The sequence below is a fragment of the Cydia strobilella genome, chromosome 6, assembly GCF_947568885.1.
Source record: "Cydia strobilella chromosome 6, ilCydStro3.1, whole genome shotgun sequence".
Taxonomy (NCBI): Eukaryota; Metazoa; Arthropoda; class Insecta; order Lepidoptera; family Tortricidae; genus Cydia; species Cydia strobilella.
In genome coordinates this window covers 11,647,123-11,661,578 of record NC_086046.1, presented here as the reverse complement: position 1 = coordinate 11,661,578, position 14,456 = coordinate 11,647,123, and the positions used below count along the sequence as shown (strand labels likewise).

At 35.5% G+C, this 14,456-nt stretch overlaps 1 protein-coding gene across 1 annotated transcript in view; it reads left to right on the top strand.

Annotated features, from left to right (window-relative positions):
• The window catches only part of LOC134742103 (multifunctional protein r), a 91,824-nt gene that overhangs the window by 25,410 nt on the left and 51,958 nt on the right, over positions 1 to 14,456 (top strand). The gene's annotated exons all lie outside the window — the stretch shown is intronic.

The following is a 14,456-nucleotide window of genomic DNA, read 5'->3' as shown; positions in this document are numbered from 1 at the left end:
TCGTGTGATGATAGAGTTCTAACATTGTATGTCAATATGTAGAGCTGGTGTGAGCTTCTTTTGCTGAGTTTTGTAAGTTCTGATGATTTCTTTGGAAGGTTTCGGTCGTAATCTTCCACGGTGACCAACCGGCTTGGAAGATGGATATGTGGTGCTAATAGGTTTTGTTTTTCGCATAATATGGGTTCTGAGAGAGGTGCTAATTGCTAGGCGTGTAAGTCGTCTTCGGTTCTATTTTTATCGATTGCTTATTAGTTAGGAAGTTAAGGATGCCTGGTTTGACTGGTCCTTGTGACGGACTCGGTGAGCTTTGGGATGTATTCCGCGTTACTCAGTTTTATTTTTCTTTGCCAATTGAATATTGTGTGGAGGCTGTGGAGCGTATAGTTGGGAGTTAGAGTTGTTTTGTGGTGAGATGGATAGGTTCCGTTTCCTGGTATCTGAACTTGATTCAGTAATATATATAAAAATATATACAAAATGGACTATCAAAACCACAGATTTATAACCTTAGAAAAACATTTAGAACAGAAAGGAAGCACAAAAAAAGGATATAAAGAATTACGAACAAATAAGACATGGATCAAAAGTTTAAAAAAGGAGACGGAAACGAAAAATAGCCGTGCTGAAATCATAAAAGTTGCAACAGACTTTTACAGTAACTTATATAGCGTTACAACAACACATAGAGGTCCAATAGAACACTATTCAACGAAACCTCAGAGCTCAAAGGAAATATCAGGATATGACATAGACCCTATAGACTGTAAAGAAATTATAGAGACAGTACGAAAGCTAAATCAGACAAAAGTCCAGGCTCGGATCACATTACGAATGACGCTATAAAAATCGGTCAAGATAAGCCAGGCCACTAGCAAATTTATTCAATCAAATTTTAAAAACCACTGAAACTCCGATACAATGGTCTGAATCCAATATTATTTTGCTTTATAAAAAAGGAGACCCTGAAAATATTAGCAACTACAGACCGATAAGCCTTCTGCCATCCATATATAAACTTTTTTCAACCATTATAAACCAGAGAATAAATGTATCAGTAGAACAAAAACAACCAATCGAACAAGCCGGCTTTAGAAAAGGTTTTTCTACGATGGATCATATCCATACTTTGGAGCTAATAATAGAGAAATTTCAGGAACAAAAACGACCATTGTACGTAGCTTTTATCGACTATCAAAAAGCTTTCGATACTGTTTCCCACGAAAGTATATGGACAACACTAAAAGCTCAACAGGTAGAGACAAAATACGTAGATATTCTGAAAGCTATATACAATAAGAGCACGAGCCGAGTAAAACTAGAAACTATTGGTCCAAGCTTTCAAGTAAAAAGAGGAGTAAGGCAAGGCGATCCCTTGTCCCCAAGAATCTTTATTGCTATTTTAGAAAACATTATTAGCAAACTAGATTGGCAAAAACAGGGCTTATTGATACAAGTAGATTTGCGGACGATTTAGTACTACTGGCGGAACCAGCACCGAATCTGCAGTACATGGTCGAAACTCTACATAAAGCTAGCCGGCAAGTAGGACTTGAAATGAACATTTCAAAAACAAAAATCATGTCAAATCACAGAAAATCAAACATCAATTTAGATAATGAATTACTAGAATATGTGGAACAATATATATATTTAGGGAAGCAAATTGGATTCAACAGAAATAACAATGAACTAGTAGTAGAGAGAAGAGTAAAAATTACATGGAATAAGTACTGGAGTCTTAAGGAAGTGTTTAAAAGTAAAATGCCAATAAAGCTGAAAAGGAAAGTTATGAACACATGTATAATTCCATGTTTAATATATGCAAGTCAATCGTGGAAATTCACCAAAAAAATCCAGAATTTAATAATTACATGCCAAAGAGGTATGGAACGTAGCATGTTGAACTTGAAAAAAATTCAAAAGATACGACACACGAAGATAAGAACCGCGCTTAAAACTATAGATGCTCTCAACCAAGCTCAAAAGTTGAAATGGCGATGGGCCGGACATGTGGCACGACTTAAAGACCGCAGATGAACGAAAATCGTCACCCTATGGAAAGGCCCTCAAGGCAAGCGACGCAGTGGAAGGCCACACTCACGCTGGGACGAGGACATCATTAAAATAGCTGGACCAAACCGGCATCAAACCGCACTTGACTGATCAAAATGGCAAACTTTGGAAGAGGCCTTCACCTGAGAGGGGTTCCTGTTATACACAAATTATTTAGTAAATATTTATAAGCAACTAACAACCAAACACTAGTATTTAAGCAAAGAAAAACAAATTGTTTTTACTAACCATCATAAAACAAGAAATCGTTAATAATGTATCTGTAATAATTTAGCGGGAAATAAAAGGCTTTTTATTTTTATTTATTTTTATTTATTTATTTATAACCTGTGATCAATGTACAGGTTAAAATAAGTCTTGGCAGGTGATTGTGACTTCTGACTCGATCCATATATTTACAATACCTTTCAGTCTATATATGACCGCTTTCACTAGCATAATATCGTCAGCTTGTGCAGGCTGTCTGGATGTTCAGAAACAAAAAATGCAGGACGTGAGTGTACCCAAAACAAAAATTCGTAGTCACTAGACTAGTTAGTAAGTTCGTTTTGCTGGGCATTTTCGGCAAATCGACAACCATTGTGCCTATTTTGCGTGAAACGAGGTAGCGCTACTCTAACCACCCCAGCTCCTCCATGAAGCCTAGCAAAGTCTTCAGGTTGCTAGTTGCCTCCTTTAGTGTGCATGGATTCCCTAGGTATTTGCTCCTATATACTTCTACCTGTTTACAGTCTAGGAGAATATGTTTTGTTGTTTCTTCTTCTGCCATGCACGCTCTGCACATGGGGCTGTCCGTTTTTCCCATAATATGTAGGTGTTTGTTTAGTGTGTTATGTCCTGTTATTAATCCTACTATTTTACGTAGTAGATACGGTTTTATGCAGGATCCCGTTTTAGTAGTAGTTATACGTGCAGTGTATCCTACAAACAGAATGCTCGTGATGTGAACGTGTGTGAACGTTATTATATTAGCACTAGCGCGCTTGACATAGGAGTCAGGCGGTGGCGCCCTATCCCTTAGGAACCTCTTTCTGCGACTATGCATTTTTGAATGACAGAAGTTTGCTTTTACGCAAGCGTCCGTTAATATAAGCCTACGCCAACTTTCAACGATGATGGACTGATGGTAGGGCTTTATATACACCCAAACTAGAATCATGCCGTTCTCTTTAAACAAATATCCTATCCTACCGGCTTCGCCATGTTAAGGATGTAAATCAAACACCAAGTTTCGGCTGAGACTGACTTGTACTTTACTACTTACCCACATGCGTATATCACAAATATCAGATCTACCCACAATATCCTATTTTAATAAGTTTGATCATATATTATTTTATATTAAAACTCACTTTTTCTGCTACATTTCCCTCCTAACCTGTGTAGTTTAACTTTAACCTGTATCTCAAAACTTCAACTTGCCATTTAATTCTTAAAAGTGAAAAAGTACAAAAAATATTTTTCGTTCACTTTAACCTGCCGATGCCACTTTTTTTAAGAATCACTTTTTTATAGGAGGGCGCTCTAACGCCATTAACGTTTGTGTAGAGTTGAAATACACTTTTACTTAAAATAACGTATTCTACATTTTATTATTTTCATACATTAATAGTACCAATACCAAAGAGTTATTGATTGTAGAAGAGGTGTAAAGTCTAATAAATAACGTGCATCTGCTTTTGACAGTTGAACTAGATTGATATACAAAGGTAACTGGTATGGCAAAGAGTAAAGCAATAAGTAAAAAAGTATTGTTATGGTAATTGAATTGTCAAACGTAATCTTTTGACAACCAGACTTACCGCATAATCATTGTGGGGAGCTCGCATCAACTTCAAGTTGGAAGCTGTTCCGGTCGCACCGATCGTGTTTGATGGCTCGGTGATCGCTGTCTCTAACCAGGTGAAGGATCTCGGCCTTGATATTGACAAGAATCTTTCGTGGGACGGACACTGTCACTGTCACTGGAACATTGCGATTCTTATACAGGTTTAAGCACTTCTTGCCGGTGAGTACCAAGAAGTTGCTGGTGCAGGCCTTGATCTTGCCTCTAATAGACTATGTTGATGTGTGCACTACCAACATTTCCCAGGATGCTCTAAACAAGCTCGACCGTATACTCTCAATAATGGCATACGTTTCATTTTCGGTTTGCGTAAATTTGACCATATCTCCCACTATCGTCACGAACTGAAATGGCTTCCTGTACGCCAGCGCAGGTCTCTTAGAATTTTAAGTACTCTTTTCTCTATCTTATTCGATCCTTCCGCCCCTGATTACCTTAGGTCCAAATTTAATTTCGTTACCCCCCGTCCGGGTCGTGAGCTTCGTTCCTCCCGGTCTCTTAAACTTGCCGAACTTCCTCACCATAGTGGTTTTATTTCATCTTCCTGTTCAAGCTATCCGTCTCTGGAATGCACTTCCCCTGACAATTAGACCAGCCCCAAGCAAGTTTGTTTTCAAACGCATGCTTCACAAGCACCTGCTGAGTGCAGCACAAAAGTGAGTTAGTCCTCCTCCTTCGCGCATATGCATAGTGTTTATAATATGTACGTTGGTATTATATATATATATTGGTACTTATATAGCAATATGTCTATTATGTAGTAATACATATAATTTGTGTAATGTTGTCATTGTCCAAAATAGCTTAGTTAGTATAGTTGTAAAATAGTTATTTGTTATACAAGGGTGCAAAGTTGTATTTTACCCGCGAGTGTGGAATTGAAACACGAGCAAGCGAAAGGATTCTATAGTTGAACCACGAGCGAAGCGAGTAAAATACATTTGCACCCGTGTGTAATACAAAACTTTTCCCCTTACTATAGCGAGGAAAGTGCAACATCCACAGGCGTTAGATCATTTTCATCAACTGGAATCACTCATTTTTTACGATATTATAACAAAAAACTCTGGAAATTCTGTACTTTTAGGTGAGAAGTTTTTAAGTAAAATTTTTGTTGACAATGTTGACATTTCTGACGTATGAAATGTCAATGATGCGTTTTGAAATTGCATCGACTTAACTTGTGCGTTCAGAATTATATTTAACATAATTTTTAATAAACAAACGGTTATTATGGAATTGTAAGGTTTATGACTTAAAATCATTAAATAAAGCTAAATCTGGTATTTTTTATTAGATTCTCAAACCATTTATTTAATGATAATTTTATTAATATCGAACGAACCATTATTATGAGCGTTTTACGTTTTGTTATCTGTCAAGCTACTTAAACACGCTCCATCCAAGGTCAAATTACTTTCCCCACTAGTGGATAAAATGCGTTTTTCCCCGCTTGTTTTAAAGGATAAAAGACGGCTTTCCGAGCTAGTGAGAGGAAATTAGTTATTTGTTATACAAGGGTGCAAAGTTGTATTTTATTACCCGCGTGTGTTTTAACACACGAGAAGTAAAATACATTTGCACCCGTGTGTAACACAAAACTTTTCCCCTCACTATAGCGAGGAAAGTGCAACATCCACAGGCGTTAGATCATCTTCATCAACTGGAATCACTCATTTTTTTACGATATTATAACAAAAAACTCTGGAAATTCTGTACTTTTACGTGAGAAGTTTTTAAGTAAAATTTTTGTTGACAATGTTGACATTTCTGACGTATGAAATGTCAATGATGCGTTTCGAAATTGCATCGACTTAACCTGTGCGTTCAGAATTATATTTAACATAATTATTAAAAAACAAACGTTTATCATGGAATTTTAAGGTTTATGACTTAAAATCATTAAATAAAGCTAAATCTGGTATTTTTATTAGATTCTCAAACCATTTATTTAATGATAATTAATATCGAACGAACCATTATTATGAGCGTTTTACGTTTTGTTATCTGTCAAGCTACTTAAACACGCTCCATCCAAGGTCAAATTATTTTCCCCACTAGTGGATAAAATGCGTTTTTCCCCGCTTGTTTTAAAGGATAAAAGACGGCTTTCCGAGCTAGTGAGGGGAAAAATTGTTTTTCTAATTATTTTTCACACTGCACTCACATTCGAGAATTTCTGTTTTGCCCTATGGTTGACTGGTAGAGAATGCCTTGTGGCGTTAAGTCCGCCATTTGTAAGTTTTAAGTTTTAAAATAAATAAATAAATAAATAGTAGTAGTAGTAGTAAACTCTTTATTGTACAAATATATATTAAACATTACATGGTACAAATAATAAGATGTACAAAGGCGAACTTATCCCTGATGCTGATGCTGATGCCTGATGCATTATGCTGATAAATAATCGGCATAATGTACGGAGCCATTATACAGCGTCATCTACGTTAGCTGTCAATTCGAAGCATGATTTTGTCTTACACGTTAGACGGTTTGTACAACAGTGATTTACATTGTACAATATTTCGAATAATATTTTAACCTTTTGCCCATCTCGTTTGTTTATATATTATCTGCTTATGAGGGTATTCATTTCATAATGAATTGACCCACAGGCTAGTTGAAGCCTGAAGTAAAACACGATATAGTGGCCATTAAAAACGACATAAAGACTATCTTCATTTTCTCAACTAAGTCGCCAAGTAGTATGTACCTATAGCGAAAGTCACTAATAAAATATATGCACATAATCCGATCAAACACAAACAAGTTTATCGTTTATTTTATGAACCCTTTAACCGCAGATAAGATTAATGCTGATGGAACTCAGATCTCTCCTTTTCCTAGAAGCATTATATACCTACTTATATTATTATTAAATCTATGCTATGCCTGTAATTAATTAGTTTATATAGCTCCAGGTAATAAAGCAAACGAAATAGAGGATAAACAAGTTTAGTTACAAACTAATTTTTTTATAGAATTTATGTGCTGCCAGTCCTCAACCCACCAACGGAGCGGCAGCTGGCGTTCACGAGGGTTCATCATACATAGCCGTTAACCACTATACGAGTTTTCGCCCGGGAGGCGATTGGTCATGGAAATCTGTTCCTGGCCCGCGGTCTAATAGCTATAGCAATCTGTTCCATATTGGCTGGAGTTATACGGTTTCTCAATTTATGAAAAATCTATTATGTGTCGAGAATGATCTCTCTACACCCACCATAATATATAGCATAATGTTATATTAACATTATATTTTTTCATCTGCGTGAGACGTATATTACATTCCGAATAATATAACTAGCTGCGCCTGCGGCTTCGCCCTCGTGGAATTCGGTCTGTGTCAGTAAGCGGCAAATTCACCCCTTATTTCTCTCCCTCTCCCCTGGAGGCAGCTTGAAGTAAAGTTGACAGATGGATACGATTGTAGATAGATTGTAGTCCAGATAAAATATTTAAAAAATTAGGTACCACTAAATAAAACTACACTCCAAAATAATTTTTTCCCCTCACTAGCTCGGAAAGCCGTCTTTTATCCTTTAAAACAAGCGGGGAAAAACGTATTTTATCCACTAGTGGGGAAAGTAATTTGACCTTGGATGGAGCGTGTTTAAGTAGCTTGACAGATAACAAAACGTAAAACGCTCATAATTATATTTCTCAAGCTTCATTCTTCAGATATAAAAACCAGGTAGTCCTTTAACCTACTAGGCAACTCATCGCATGTTTAAAGTAGGTAGCAAAAACTTTAACTCAAACAGGTCTATCCCTACTTTTACTTGATGGGGCGCGCGGCTTGCCGCCATTGCTCATTCTTTATTCTTGCGAGGCAACGAACGCACGTAAAATCATAATTTTGTTTCAAAGTCGTTTAAAATGCCTATACGTAGTGCACTTAGTGCAGACATTATACGATTTATACGAGATGTAAGCTGTGGGATTATTCGTTTCGTATTCGTTGCGCAATATAAAATATATTTGTTATTAAAATTGTTCATCATCCTGGAGGTTAGTCGAGAACTAACACGAAGGAATAAATCATCCTGGGGGTTGGTCGTGAATCAACACGAAGGAATAAATCATCCTGGGGGTTGGTCGTGAATCAACACGAAGGAAAAAATTATCTTGGGGGTTGGTCGTGAACCAACACGATGGAAAGTTTGTTCGTACTTCGAACACCGATTGCGCCCGGGGGTTGGTCGTGAACCAACCAAAGGTTTAATTAAGATCGGACAGCGCGCAACGAAACAAAGGGCCCTAAATAATCATATTGTGTTGTGTTAAAGAGACGAGGGAGGCTTTCTTTTTATTTAGTTTTAGATGGCCCAACAGAAGAAACTCAAGCAAAATTGCCGAGTGATAATAGATTCTTCAGATCCTGAAGAAAAATCAGATACTTACTTAAGTGTAACTATTTTAACTATTTTTGTAAAAAACTTACACTTTGTGATCAAATACCTTGCATTTACTTTGTACCGCGCGGGCCGTGAGTCCACGACTGGTAACTATAAACCTGGGGGGCGGCCTAGAGTCGTCACGAAGATAGAACTTGCTTGGGGTTGGCCGTGAGTCAACACGATAGCAATGCATAACACAATTTAATAAATCTATAGCGGTTCTCGATCAAAACCACGCACATTTTAAAACACCAAGTTCAAGTTTTTCTATGTGCAATAAAGAATTATCTTTTAAGTTCAAGTTCAAATATACTTTATTCATGTAGGCCTATTTATGTAATCTAAAACCTTACGGGTTTTATTTTGAAAAACATTCGAAGTCTACCCTCGAATTAAAAATATTTGTTTTAAATTCTTTCACCAGCGCTCCGCGGTTCAGTTTTGATTTGTGCGTGTCAGAGACACGTCGGTCTAGCTGCCGAAATGTTCGGTACAAGACTAAATTGCCTTTTAAAATAAATCCTTACATATAAAATATATTTGGATTTTTAATATCCAATTATATGTGACAGAATAAATTTTACTCACACCTAACCCATAGTACGGTACTTTTATCCGCCCAGAGGTTGAATTTGAATAAACACGAGACTACCTCGTAAATTTATAATTGAAACAATACAATAGTACCTATATTGTTTTTATATTACCCACATAAGTATAACTTGTCTCTAAAATTGGGAATTGTTAAATAGGTGTACCTACATCACGTCACGTGATGTGAATCTGATCGAAATTCCTAAACTTAAGCTGGATAAAATCTCTTTTACCACAAATGAAATGTAATAAACTAAGTGGTAATACCCTGCACAATGTATATATTTTGGTGACCATTTTTGAATGTTTATATATGCATATAACCATACAAATTATCGGGATACGTACGCCAATATTGTTATGGGATACATGAAAATATAAATATATTTATAATACCGTGATCGCTTAAAGGCATAGGCGATGTCAGTATCTAAGTACCTTGTGTCTGTTTAAAAATATGATTTTACTTTTTTAAGTGATATTGAATAATTAAATAATTTGAATCATCCAATTGTAACAAAGACACCTAACTGAATTGAATTACAGGAAAATGGGTTTATTCATCATTATCTATCTAATAAACCCAATGAAACAATTTGTGAGTACTGAATATGAAAGAAAGAAAGAAAGAAAGAAAATAACTTTATTTTGCATGAAATATGGTACAAAAGGTGGTCAGACAATATTATACATAAGTAACACATATTTCACCAGCATCTGGCATGCAAAAAGCGCAAACACGTTTTACGCTTATTTCTTCATAAATACAAGTTCATGCCGAAGCCTGACAAAGTGACCATTAGAGTATCATCTAACTGAGTTAATGATAAAGCGGTTTCGGTACAATTTGGCTAAATACACACACGAATATATTTGTTTGCATCTCTCACAGATATTTAATATTTATTTTTATGGTCGTAAATAATGGGTAACTAGGTAAATACCTATTAACCTGTATCAAAACTACAAAACGATTACCTTCCGATTATCTTTTAAAGGATCACCCTCAGATTATGCACATAAAAATATAAATACATAATTAAGAAGCTAATAGAAACCGTAAAAAATTAATAAATGACGAATGCACCTATGGTTCAACTCTCATGTGTCGGTCGCGATACTCTTTCAGCCATCATCAATACGATGATACCATGCAATACGTTTTTGCCAAGTTTAAAATATATGTACCTTGATATTATAAGTTTAGTAACTGTAGTTGGTGGGGACCCACCACTTGCAATACCGTTATGTCATTAATATAGCACAGTCATGACATAAGTCATGGATTAAAATATTAAGATGAATCCACTTAATATAATATTTGTTTTCTGAACTCTCAATACAACCATAGTAGCAATACAGCAAAGGCAATTTTTTATTATTATTCCGGCTTTAATGTTTACATTTTATAAATATACAACATTACGTCGCACAGTCTTTCGTTCCTTGCAGAGCGAATACTTGAATGGAGGGCATAAGTTTTTAGATTTGATGCTTAATATCTGAATTTCTGTTGATTGATATTCATTTCATTTCATTGATTGCGTGGTTGATTGCTGTGCTGTCCCGTTCGCGCTGCGAGAATAGAAGCCGCTACACCAATATTTGTGAAAATATGGTCAATCGCGCCTTGCGGTCAATAATAGTAAATTAAATAAAATAAAAAAGTTTCATATCATTTACATATTCTATTTAAAGGTACTCGTCATATGCAGCCATTTATAAATGTATACTAAATTAATTCCTAATGATGTTTGTTAAACGCTGATTTTACCTACTCAGGTTTAACTGGATATTATTATGCATTTTAATAGCTCGAATATATGTACATTAGGTACGTATATATAATTAAATGATAAATAAATATTCTGTTACCATTAATGGACCTTGGCCCATTCATTATATGTAATATGAGCGCAATAATAAACATTTGAGTGTGAGTAAATTACAATCTTATTTGAAAGATTACTTCGAAAGCTGAGTAGACTGCTAGTCTTATAAATTATTTTTGTTTAGAATACCTTTGGTGATGCCACACATATGACATGCTTTATGCTTAATAACTGAACAGAAAGCATAATTTATGCACGTTCATATATTTTTTAGATTTCAGGAACGTGGTGGATTTTTTAATTTGATAAAAATCAAAATATAATTCTTCTTGGGTAAATCAAAGGACTTAAAAACGACGTTAGACATGTTTCGAGCAAATACATGGTTTTTGTTAAGTTAAAGCTCGAAAACGCGCTAGGCCGCGTGAGTCTTTGTCCATTGCACGTCGTGTCACTATTCGTTGATCAGGAGCTGCTGTAAGCCGATTTGCGCGTGCACGCGCCTAATAACTGAATTTTCTCATTGTCGTCGTCTGCTCAGAGATCATCGTAAACAGGATGAGTCGTCGTGAGACAGACATCACACGGCCTACGCGTCATAAGCGTCAAGACGCGGGAAAAGACATCACAGCCACAGCGTATCCCACCCTGTATGGAGGTAACGCTGGGTTGTATCGTTAGCCTAAATTACGTCTTATCTTCGTAGATAATTACACTTAGACGAGCCTGAATCTTGTCATCAATAGTGTACTGTTCTGAGCCTTAAAAATTCCGTATCGCGGACAAGAACTGCTAGTGAATTTTAATACATTTCACAAAAGCACATATGTCTTATGAGTTTACTCGTATTAAACTGTTTCAAATCGAATTAAACTTAATGCAAAGTTGACCACAAATTGTATGGAATCTTAGTCAATTAGGTTTTATGAAGAACAAATTAGATTTTGTTTAAATATCCTAATACGTAAAAGTATATATATATATACAACCTGGCTATACCTAATATATGTATACCTTTTTGAACCTGCATTGCTAAACTTTCCCGTGCTTCTTAACAATACCTTATAACTCAATTGGAACAGTAAACTTGTGTATAACATACACATATGTACATGGTAGATAATTATTCCTACAAATATGTTTTCAGAAATAAATATGCTATGATAATATTGATAATGGGAAAGAATGCAGCAAAACTTTCAACTCTTAACATCTACCTGGTTTTTATATCTGAAGAATGAAGCTTGAGAAATATAATACATGATCAAACGAACTTCAAAGTGAAGTTCGATCAGTATTATATGAGTAAGCTTCATTCGAAGATATAACTACCCTCCCTCCCCTATACCCGGAAAGAAAGTTTTGCTTTAGAAAGTAAAGTCTCTAAAAATAATGAGCAATGGCGGCAAGCCGCGCGCCCCATCAAGTAAAAGTAGGGATAGACCTGTTTGAGTTAAAGTTTTTGCTACCTACTTTAAACATGCGATGAGTTGCCTAGTAGGTTAAAGGACTACCTGGTTTTTATATCTTCGAATGAAGCTTACTCATATAATACTGATCGAACTTCACTTTGAAGTTCGTTTGATCATGTATAATGATTCGTTCGATATTAATTATCATTAAATAAATGGTTTGAGAATCTAATAAAAAATACCAGATTTAGCTTTATTTAATGATTTTAAGTCATAAACCTTAAAATTCCATAATAAACGTTTGTTTTTTAATAATTATGTTAAATATAATTCTGAACGCACAGGTTAAGTCGATGCAATTTCAAAACGCATCATTGACATTTCATACGTCAGAAATGTCAACATTGTCAACAAAAATTTTACTTAAAAACTTCTCACGTAAAAGTACAGAATTTCCAGTTTTTTGTTATAATATCGTAAAAAAATGAGTGATTCCAGTTGATGAAGATTATCTAACGCCTGTGGATGTTGCACTTTCCTCGCTATAGTGAGGGGAAAAGTTTTGTGTTACACACGGGTGCAAATGTATTTTACTTCTCGTGTGTTAAAACACTCGCGGGTAATAAAATACAACTTTGCACCCTTGTATAACAAATAACTATTTTTGCCTTTATTCAAATTTTTGACGTGATTTAAACGACATATCATGATGGAGAAAAGGAATCGTTTTAAATAATTACCTATGCAATTAAACGCGTGTTGATATGAGTGTTTAAAATTTGTTGATACCCGTACCCTCTCTTCTAAACTTAGAGTTAATTTGGCAAAATCCTTTCTCGGTGGCATATTCATGTCACAACGTATTAATTTCAGCGCCATCTGTTAGTTTGGCAGGGTACTCGATAATCGTAGCACATAGGGGGCATTTTCTATGAAAAGGGGCCTTATTGTCGATGGCGCTTACGCCGCACAGCGTCGCCGTCGCGCGGCATTGTATTTATATCGGAGCATCGTTTATAATGGCGTAAGCGCCATCGACAATAAGGACCCTTTTTATAGAAAGTAGCGCTATAAGATTCAGGTGCAAACTTAACTCAATTAGTCGAGTGTGCTCAAGCGATAAAAAGGTCAAATAGGTACTTCGTTCTCTGAATAAAAGATTTCCTTTGGCAGAATTAATCTTTGTGTTCCTAAGATGTATAGGTATTTAAGAAGTGGAGCCACCCAGATTTTTGATGCAGATGGGGGGTAGGGGTGTTTAAGATTAGCTTCTAATTCAAGTTTAGTATCATTTTCACCTAAATCAAAAGACGTAGACGTAAATTTGATGTAAATCGGTTCAGCAATTATTGATTCCCGATACAATATTACACCTTCCTTTTCAGTTTTAAGGGTTTTTTTTAGATGAAAACTATCCTATGTTCTTCTACGGAACTCAAACTATGTCTATACCAAATTTCATCTAAATCGGTTCAGCGGTTATTGAATCCCCCTACAAATTTCCACACCCTTAAGGGATGATTTTTGAGATTAAAACTGTCTTATACTCTTCCCTGGGACTCAAATTATCTCTATACCAAATTTAAACTAAATTCGTTTAAGCGTGAAGAGGAATTTAAAAAAGAGGATTTTTTCCATATTTTTTGTGTTTTTACACAAGAATGGTGTCATTTTAATATCATAAATTAAATCGACATACCCGATTTATACGAAAATGATACTAAACTTGGCCTAGTAGCTTAAATGATATAGATATCAAGATAAAGTTGTGCCCCCCCCCCCTCACCCTCCCTAAAAAATTACTTAAGACATGCACTTTCGACTAAATCGAGTGTAGTGGCAACTCTCCAATGGGGTTGAATTTTTATAGCCTATATAAATATAAAATCCGTTCCCGCTTTCACGTGATGCGCAAATAAACAGACAAACATTCTAAAAACTGTTGGAACGTGTTCTGTTATTGATTCTAAGTATCCCCAGCCAATTTTTTTCTAATATCTTCTATGTACAGACTTTCGACCATCTTCCGCTGTATTATATGTATAGATAGATTGGTCTCTTCGCTATATGCAAGTTCTTGATATGGTTCAAACCGCAAAATTGTTGAAATTTGTGGAGTATTCATTTTATTTTATCTTGGAAGTTACATCGAAGAAAAACAGAAAATTGTGTTACTTCCCACAAAAGTAATGAAACTATGATTTGTGAGAGTTGTCTGAATTGACAGACTAAAAAAGTCAATGAAATAGGAGTTAGTTGCAGCCTGCAGGAACTTTTTGGTTAACCAAAAAGGTAA